Source organism: Humulus lupulus, chromosome X, assembly GCF_963169125.1.
Source record: "Humulus lupulus chromosome X, drHumLupu1.1, whole genome shotgun sequence".
In the NCBI taxonomy this organism is placed as follows: Eukaryota; Viridiplantae; Streptophyta; class Magnoliopsida; order Rosales; family Cannabaceae; genus Humulus; species Humulus lupulus.
This window is the reverse complement of record NC_084802.1, coordinates 68538729-68549360: the sequence shown is the minus strand read 5'-3', so window position 1 is coordinate 68549360 and position 10632 is coordinate 68538729. Positions and strand designations below refer to the sequence as shown.

The 10632-nt window shown below is 36.1% G+C and overlaps 2 long non-coding RNA genes across 2 annotated transcripts; both read right to left on the bottom strand.

Moving 5' to 3' along the window:
* Positions 1-211: 211 nt before the first annotated feature.
* On the bottom strand, positions 212-3243 carry LOC133804596 (uncharacterized). The gene is made up of 3 exons (XR_009878548.1): positions 3067-3243; positions 2196-2451; positions 212-1173 (listed from the first exon to the last, which is right to left on the bottom strand). It is a non-coding gene; the product is annotated as an uncharacterized LOC133804596 (long non-coding RNA).
* Positions 3244-3706: 463 nt separating this feature from the next.
* On the bottom strand, positions 3707-6833 carry LOC133804597 (uncharacterized). The gene is made up of 2 exons (XR_009878549.1): positions 6732-6833; positions 3707-6201 (listed from the first exon to the last, which is right to left on the bottom strand). It is a non-coding gene; the product is annotated as an uncharacterized LOC133804597 (long non-coding RNA).
* Positions 6834-10632: the final 3799 nt, after the last annotated feature.

The following is a 10632-nucleotide window of genomic DNA, read 5'->3' as shown; positions in this document are numbered from 1 at the left end:
CATAATCTTTTTTTACTTACACAAAACTAGGAAAACAAATATGAAAGTTGAAGCCAAATAAGGTAACATAAATAGATTTTTATTAATTACTCAAATGTAATTACAATATTTAGTCTACTAGTCTAGGCTTAAGAAATCATATTACAACATAATTTATGCCCAATTCAGATTCCTTTATCACTAAATACAAAACAAGAAATGTATACAAAAATTAGTGAAATACATTCTTCCATTCTAAAGGCCTCAACTACAAATGTTGTCAAGAATTGCTCCAAAGAAATCATCTCAATATACTTGCACATTGTAAAAAAAAAGTTCTTTTATTATTAAGAACATAAGACTTAAGCTAGTTTCCACCTGTAAGCATATAAAGTTTAAATTAAATTTGTAATAACTCCAAAACTTGACGAAACAGTAGGGTATAGCAAGATGTGTTCCTTATCACTGGTCTCTCCAAATAGCACCACATTCATCAAAGAGAGACAGCAGCCATTATTGAACAAACAAGGAGAGACACAAACAAGCATGGTTTGCTTATCCACATGAATATAGATCAACATATATAAAATATATAAATATATTAACTAAATAATTATAATAAAGGCCATTAACTTATTGAAAATTGTCTTGAAAGGAGGAAAGAGCAAAACAATTCTAATAAATTGGATAACCAGAACATGGCAATCTATATATTCCTTTATGTGTTATATTAGAAATATACACCATAGAAGAATTCTACTATCATTTCAACTGGTTCCTAAATAATCTGAATTAGAAATTTAGTACTATAGTTCTGAGAGATGGAAATTAAGAGCTAGAGAGACTAAAACCAAAATTCAAGAACAGGTTAAAACTGGGGAATGCAATCTTCAACCTGTAAAATGCATGAAATTAGATAACAGATCAGAAGTCCTGAGGTATAAACTTAAGTTAGCATTCCATTTTTAGTGCCCATTTGTGGTTGGCTTGCCTGATTTTATAATATGTAACTACTGGGTTAAGAAATATTTCCATGGTTACTTTATGAAATTAAACAACTTACCTCAGTTTTAGAATTGTACATCTGTTTTAGTTGTCCTGAGGTAGACGAAAAGGTCAGCTTTAAATCTCTAGGCCCAACTTCAATGGTATCATTTTGTGGATTCTTTATCTTGGAGAGTAAATTCCTGTTTACTGCAATAGTTTGAAAAAGAAACCAGAGCAATTAAACAATTAATGCCTCTTTATGCATATTGTATGATATTGTATCTTAATGGTGAGCTTCATAAGAATCAACTATATGTTCAATATAATTTGACTAGCAAGTTTGAACTCAATTACCTGTACTATATGCCTTTGAGACAAAGTAAGTATTCCAACCAAGCGATAGTACAGAAACTTGAAAATGAAGCCAATACTTTGGAGCTTGTTTTGGTGATTGTCCCAAGTAAGCTTGTGCATAGAACTTTCTCAAGTTCTTTGTAACATTGTCTAAACTTAAATACTGTGCCTTAATTCTAGTGTTCTTTTGACCTAAGTCAGTAAAAAATGCATCTAACTCGGTGTCAATAGCAAAGGTTCACAAGAAACAGAAAATGAGACATGACAAGAAAATTTCTTAAGCTAAAAAGTACAGGGAATCCATGATTTTCTGTTAACATGAAAGAAAGAAAAAAACACTAAAACACATGTATTTCTACTCCAAACAATATGATCCAATTTTCAACTTCTTGCTACAACTTAGTATCCTAGAAATATGGACTAGCATCCTAGAAACACCAATGACTCAAGAAATCAAGGAAACTGGGACAAAAAAAGGACTTCTGGAAAAATACATAAGAACCACATATATATACCACTTCAACTAATTTATTGACCACAAATGAAAATATTGAAATGACTTTCACTACCAACTAAAATCGACTGTCAAGAACAATACCGCAATAGCCGGAACAGCAACATGGCGTAGAAGCATAAACAAAAAACTACAGCTAAATTCAGGAAAAATATGATCATCTAAAGTTTTAAGTGGACTAGCATTATCAACCCATCAACACTCAGCAATCAAAATTCAATCCTCCATTAGTAGAAGATATGTGAGAGTTCTTTTAAGAGTAGCAATCTCAAATAATGAAACTCAGTAGATTTAAAAAAGTGAGCAAGTCAGTGAAGCAGATGAGAAAGCTTCCAACACAAAAGAAAAAAATATCACTGACCTCTTTCTACAGAACTTAAAGACACATTCAACATCGCGGTCAAAGTACATGAGGATGAGGATATATGAGAATGAAATATACAATAACTATCAAGTACGATAATTAAATAATACACAATTACAAGGACAAATGGATAAAAAATATTCTGACAAGTTTTCAAGTCTTTAATAAGAGTTCCTTACATCTGCGCATTACGATGAGATACCGAAACCATTTGAGGAAAATCAATCATGGTGATTTTCTCATCATCATCAATCTAGAAAGAAAATGCACCAAATAGAGAACTCATAAGATTAAATAAGGAGATTAATTAACATTTGTAATCTAACAAGTGAGAATTTATCATATTCACTCAAGGAAGGCACCTACATGAGAAAAGTGCTACAGAGAACAGAAGAAGAAACTACAGGATAACCACATTTTCAATCAAATACAACACTTAAGATTAATGGCACCACAAAGTGCCAGGAGCCATGACCATACCATTAAGTTGAATTCATTGAAATCACAATGAATGAGACCATGTTAAGCCAGTCGAACAATAAGGCCGACAATTAAAGTAGATTGTCATCATTATAAACCACATATTCAGACACAAAAACAAAGGCATTGCTGAACTAGTAGAACAAAAATGATCAAAGGCCCAAATTCAAAACAGGTTTTAATGATCAGAAATGGAGTTTTCGAAATGTACATCATTATCAAAAATTAAATGCAATAAAGGAAATAACATCATATCAAAAAAGGAAATAACATTATACAAGCAACAAATGTCTTACGGCCAAAAAAAAAACAAGAAACTTCATACATTGATTATTGGTTGAGAAAAGATTATCAATATACATATATAGACCATAAACTTGGAACTAACCTGGTACAAGACCGTCGTAGACCCACGAATCAAGCCACGCCGTAGACCCACGAGTCGAGCCACACCGTAGACCCATCGCTGCAAGCACCATCGCACCCACGAGCGAGCCACACCATAGACCCACGAGTCAAGCCTCCTTGTCACACGACCTAAGCCGCGGGCCCCCATCACCTTGTTACACACCAGCAAACAAACAGAGAGAAAGGAAGAGAGATTGTCCCACAGCCTGAGCCTGAGCCCCAGCCCGAGCCCCAACCCGAACCCGAAAAGAAAGAAGAGAAGGCTGCAGAGGAAGAGAAAAACCAGCTGAAGAGAAAAAACCAGAAGAAGCAGCAGTAGCAGAAGAAGCAAGGTCAAAGAGGGAAAGAATATTGATAATAATAATCATGAAAAGGAAGGAGAAAATAATGGTGATGAAGTGATGATGATCAACAATGGTTGTGGAAGTGTTGAAGAGGAAAATATGAAGAGAATGATTCACTATTGTCAGCCTCTTTATGTGATTGAATGAATCCCATCTCCTCAGCTTTTCAGTGATGAGAATCCTAATGCATGTTGCATTTCATAATATGCATGCATTAGTAGTGCAATGTACTAAAGTTTTTCTTAATGCTTCATTCCAAAGAATTAGATCAGCACATTATGGCATCAGAAAGACCACAAGGAAAATTATATTACTTGATGATTTCATTCTGTTTCAACATAAATACCTAGTAACTTTTCGTGGAAACAGATTGCAACGTAGAAGAATCCACTACTAATTTAGATTCACTTTCACATTCCTTCTCATAGAAACGTTAAAATAATTTCAGAAATCCAGTGTGCATAAAATTCAGATAGTTAGAAAGGAGGTAATATTAACTTACTTGACAATGATGTTCAGAGTTCAAACCATTCCAAGTATCATTAACATAAAAAATATAGATCTTTACAGGCAAAATAGAATCAGTCCAATCAATCCATTCCACAGTATATCTGAGGTAGAGACTTCTCTTGACCCCCTGAAAGCCTTTCCTCACTTTACACTTTGTTTGATCATAGCAACACAACATGCCTCCTCTACAGTGGGGGCGGGGGGGAACATTTGATGACAGTAGAGGATGGATACAATTTATAAGCCAACTTAATTTATATGCATTTTATATATTATTCATCTTTATTAAAGTTATAAACATATAGATCAGTAGAATATCAGTAAAACAGCCACCAAATATAATGTATTGACCGAAATTTATCATTAATAATGATGATTATTACATCTCCCAACTTTCATTTTCCCTTAACTAGATAAACAAATGGAAAGAAATACTAAAACAAAACCATACAAATTATACATATCAATGCTATTATATATATTTTTACAATTTTTCTGATACAACCCAGAATCAATATCAACAAACCAACCCAAATAAAAGCTTTAATTTTCAATGAAAAGAAGAACAAAAAATAGGTATGACAAACCCACGTTTAACAGAGAATGTGTTTTAATATGTAAGTGTATATGGTTTTATAAGCAAAATTGATTTTTTTAATTAGTACTCTTCACGTTTTTCTATTTGGAAATGTATCAAAATAAAGTTATAATACTAATAATTAATGAACTTGTCTTCCGTATTCAAAATGAAGTATTTGAAAGTCAAAACCTGTCATGCATCATGTCTTAACTTAAAGATAGATGCAATTTTTTATAAAAAAAAAATGATAGATATAGAAAAGGTACTCATTCACTCAATTTGACTTCTCACATTCATATCAAACACCGCAACAATATATAAAAGTTTTTCTTCAGTAATAACCATTTTTCAAAAATGTAAAGAGCAATAAATGATACAAAGACTTCAAAAGGGAGATCTCCTTTTTATCATCAAAGATAAGTAATGTAAAAAAGATTCACACTCACACAGAACACTAGAATATTGCTAGCTATATGGCTCCTTTTTAGAATCCATATGTAACTTCAGCATACATGCACTTTTACATAATTTCATCATAAAAGAAGAGAGTTAGCATTACCATTAAAGTTTGGAAATAAACTCTATTGAATGTATGCAATGCAGGGAATACAATTTTAATAACAAAAGTCTAACAAAGTAAACTATACAAACGATTTACTAATATTTATCAAAACATGAAAGACACATTTAATGTTATCTAGTTTCTAAGTCATAAATAGCTTAATTAAACATAAGCTAATGTGTTCATACTGCCAATGTAATATCTGGAACTAGCTATATATGTCTGATTTGCTTGATAAAATCTTAGCCCTATTAGTTGTCAACTAACAAAATCCTCTATAGAAATATTGGATTGACAGTACTAGTCCAAACTCATTAATTTTGAGCCTTTTTTCATAGCTTGGTAGGTACTAGAGACTTAGAAAGAGGTCACCAATTGTAACATGACTAGAGACTTGATTTGGATAAATGCATCTTTTCATAATAATTTAATTGCAGTTTGCATTTAAGAATCCAAAACGCCTAGTCAAATAGAGCATTGAAACAAAGAATAAAAACCATCAAACATAATCATAACTAGAGACTTGATTTAGATAATGAAAGAGATCAAAGGTTCAACAAAATAAAACAAAGTAGAGTAATAAATTTAAGAGAATCCAACAATTATCTCAGACAAAGTAGAGTAACATTATATATTACTTTATTACTTTTATTTAAAGCAACCAGTGATTCTGGGTAATTCATAGCTTCATTTCTGGGCTACATTCATCTGCACGTATATATACATACATAATATTGGACAGGTTATCAATGAAGTAGTCCGGCTTGCAAATATTGTGCCAGGGATCTTTAGAAAAGTTGTGAGTGATGTTCAGATAAAAGGCAAGTCTTCAGAATCAAATTTCTATTATGTGATCATGAGAAATAAAATCATTTCTTCCTCCATAAATAAAAAGAAGATGAAAAGTTACTCACCAAAATATATATAAATTCAATCCATGCTAAAGCTAAACTAAGAATCTGTCATATATATTTGCATACGTTATATACATAACTCTCTTCTCTCTGTAATATTAATTAGATTTAGAAAGGTATAGTAATATCAGTAAAACAAAAAATACAGACTGAAGACACTTTACCTCAAAGCTGAAAACCACTTCTTAAATTAGCAGCAATCACTCTGTTTATTAACAAAGCCGTGTCAGCTACATATCATATATTATATTCAACTACATATTCAAATTACTCCATATATTCACAAAGGTGTGTCACCTACATATCCCAATTACATATTCAAAGCTCAAAACCATGCTTCATCTTGTTGCTTCCTCAACTATTACTTTATCTCCAAGTCAATATGTCTTTGAGATATTTTATCGAACAGTTTTCTTGCACTGTAAATACAACAAATTTCAGAAAATAACTTAAACAAAGAACTCCCCAAAAATAAACCTACTTCCAATCCTATTATCTAATCTAACTTTCTCATGCTCACATTTTATCAAAATTAAACTATTCAAACAATGAAACTAATCAATTACATTTAAGGATATCAATCAAAATATCTAACAAAAAAAGTTTAATCTCAAGATTTAAATTATACTAGGATCATCCTCCCTCAAATACGAATCCAAATGAAAATCAAACTCAGAAGAACTAGCAAACCCAACAACCTAACAATATTTGGAGTGAAGGAGAGAGATAAGTTACCCCACAACTTGAGAGCCACGTCAACCATTGACCCAATTATTCACTATGCCACTGTACCTGCAAGCAGCAACAAGCAGAGAGTGAGGGTTAGAAGGAGTGAGAATTTAGGGAGAACAACAGAGATGGATACCTGCACCTCCACTGTAATGTCCCAAATTTCCTAATAAGGTTTAGGACCTTGATTAGGAGGCCGGGAGGGCCATAATTGATTTATTATGGTATTTAATGATTATATGCATGTTTACGTGAATTATATTATTATATGTTGGTGAATGCATGCATATGGGAGTATTTATTATTATAAGGGTATTTCGGTAATTTGGTCGCTGTGGGCATAATTGTGTATTTTGGGTGCATGGTTGTGATTAATTAATATAGCCACATTATAAGGTGGATTGGTTCGAGCTATTCGGCATGAGACGATCATGAGATGTAAGTGTTCGGTCTAGTCATAACGGGTTTAAGTTCGGGGCTCGGGGTGAGTCTTGGGGTCATTTTGATGACTAGAACATTACCGGGAATAAAAGGGTAATGGGGTATGATTTATTGGTATTTGAGAATATTGAGAATAGCGGGAATTGGAGAGCGTTAATTATAATTAACGAGATAGGCGGGAAAGGACGGTTTTACCCTCGGAAGCCTTTAGAGGGATTTATTTGGCTTAAGGGCATTATGGTCTTTTGACCTTAGGGATTTATATCAACCTTTGAGTGTTTAGAAGACTGTGGAAAACAGAACAAAACAGAGCCCATCCTCATCTCTTCCTTTCTCTCCCGTACAAGTTCTCCTTCATTCTTTTCTTTGAATTTTGAGAGCCCATATTGAGGAAGCAAGCTAGGGAGTCAAAGCTTGGGGAGTATAGTTTGAGTTCAGCCATTGGGAAGGATTCAAATCAAGCTTGAGGTAAGTTTCAGCCATGAATTTTATGGTGTGCTCAGTTTTTGAGCTTTAGTTTTCAGCTTGAGAATCTCTTGTAGAAAGTTTGGATTAATAGAAGTTTGGTTGATGTTTACGTTGGGTTTTGATGAGGGTGAGTTGTAGATGATGTTTGGTGGTTGAATTGGGTGTTAGGTTGAGGTTTGGGACAGGTTTGAAGGGCTTGGTTCCAAGGGAAAACACAGGGGAGGCGAGCTGGTGCGAACTGAGTTTTTGGCTGAACAGGGTATTGAGTCGCGACATGGCTGTGGTGCGTCGCGGCTCAAGGCATCTGACAGGGAGGGTTGTCTCTGTCTGGGGAGCGCGCCGCGGCGCAACTAGGGTGGGTCGCGGCCCTTAGTGACATTTTGGGCAGAATGGTGTTTTTAGCTTGGGGATTCAAGCCTTAGGCCTCGGGGTTGAACCTAGTACCCGGTATAGTGGGGATTGATGTCCCGGAGGCTAAATATTGGTTTGGGAACTTACGTTGATCATTTTTATTGATGGTATCTTATATTTGGTTATGACTAGGTGACTGCTAAAGGACTAAAACTTGATCATTCTCAAGGGTCGTTCTTTAAATCATTCTAGCTCGACTTTGAGGTAAGAAAACTGCACCCTGTATATGTGACATGCATGGTTACTCTTGATGCATGTTGGTTGATTATTAAACATGACATGCGTGGCTGCTATTGATGCATGTTGGATTGTTAAGTATGATGCATGTGATGCACGAGAAACATGTGATTAAGACATGCTTTGTATACTGGGTATGATGTCGTTCAGAGCTTGAGCCTCTGTGTTGTGCATGGACCTAATTGTACTAGTACCTGTTAAGTAAGCATGTTGAATGCCTTGTTTATAGATATTGGACATGTGATATATGTTTGGTGGCATGGCTTACCTGTGTATGGCGCTGGCTTATTAGTCAGAATCGACAATGGTGTTAGATCCTTCTGTGAAGCTGTGACTTATTAGTTAAGTTCACCACGGGCTGAGCACTGGTCATGTTTCACCGACCCAAGAGTCAGAAGTGGCAGTGCATTGTGAACGCTGGGCCAAATGAAGATTAGATCTAATCGAGGTTGGCATTGAATGACCCATATAGGGTATTAATGCTGGACCGACCGGAAGGTCAATGAGAACTATAAGCGCTTGCCTGGTCTAAGACCAGATGTTCATAGCCAAGGTATATGACCCCGGTGACTATTTGTCACATGGCTGGGGGACGCTGTCCTTAGTTACGACTCTAGATTCGGGAGGATGGTTATGTTGGTGACCAATCACCATGCACCTATCCTGATCAAACTTATGAAGGAACCACTTATCAATTAAGCCCTGGTGACCCTATCGTCACATGGCTAGAGGGAGCTGTACCCACTTCTGTGACTTTTGGCTGTTGTCACCTATCTGTTTTGGACCGTTGGTCTTGAGTGGCTATTATGATTACTGTTGATATTATATCATGTTATATTGTGTTTTCTTGCTGGGCTTCGGCTCACGGGTGCTATGTGGTGTAGGTAAAGGCAAAAGAAAGCTGGACCATCCTTGAGTTGGAGAGCTTAGGTGATGAGGTGTACATATGCAGCTGCTCGTCCGCCACGGCCAAGGTTTAAAGGGGAACTAGGGTTGAACCCTGTTTTGCCGCTTAAAGTGGCCTGTTGTAAATATTTTCTGTAATAGACTCTGAAACTATATTTCCGGGATCCCAATGTATATATTAAACGTTCTAGTGAAACGTTACATCTTAACCAAAATGTTTAATCCCTAAACTGCTAATCATACTTAGTTACACGTTTTTGGCCAAATGACTCGATTAGCGAGTTTACCACTGTTTACAAGGCACACCGTAACGGTCCCTGGAGTTGGGGCGTTACATCCACGCTGCCTAGCTAGGTTTGAAATGGAGCAGCCTGCCGAGCCTCCTTCTTTTCTTTATGTGTGCTAAGAAAAAAATGAAGTCCTAAGCCCCAATCTGAAACAAATGATATTATTTGACGATGATATAGAGATGAGGTCCGACCAAGGGTTTATTGGGAGGTGACAACGATAGCAACGGGAGCTGCAAGGGAAAAAATCAAGGTTGGGCTGCGACGGCTTCGAGAGGCTGAATGCAACGACTTCGTGAGCTTACATTCCTACCCAGTTCGTCCAAAACAGGGTAAGCTTCTCTATTGGACCAAACACAGAATCAAAGAAAGTTGGAAACTAAAACCATATATGATGATATCATTATGTGTGTTATAACTGTTCTCTGTTCATCTTTTCTCCTGACTTGGTAGCTTGTCTAGCATCTTCTAGAAGCGCAGCATCCTGTTCTGACCTAACTTGAGAAAAATCAAGTGTCTCACGCAGGGAAGAAGAAGGCTTGGCCGCACACAGGGAAGAGGAGAAGAGCTGGCCTCTGGTGACGTCGTTCGCCTCTGGTGTCGTGTGAGGGCTTGGGCCCGCGTGGTCGAAGCTTCGACGGCCTCTGAAGATCCCTAGCCGGCGCGTGTAGGGGAAGGTAGCGGTCGGTCTCCACAAAGACAAAGGTGAGAGAGAAAGAGTGAAGGAGAGAGGTCTGGTGGGAGAAAGAGATCCGAGAGAGAGGAGAGAGAATGATGAGGAAAAAGGAGAAGGAATTGAAGGAAATGAATTGGCCCAAATGAAATGAAAAAAAAAAAGCTAAGTGACGGGATGGTTTTATTATTACCGCCCTTTTTTCATAAAGTCCCCAATATAAGTACTCTAGCATAATACTTTTTTATTAGTATTATATTCATGTGTTATGGTGATGGGTATTTGGCGTAGTGCCCTAAACTACCTCAGGATCCAAATATAACATCTTACTCATTTCATCCCAGTGAACGAGCGATATACATTTCCTACCAGCATCTCAGAAGGTGCCCTTCCAAAATTGGATAACTCCCTCTGATTCACCATCAATCTGAGGATAATAAACTGTATTAAACTCCAACTATATGTTCATCGCCTTCTGCAACCT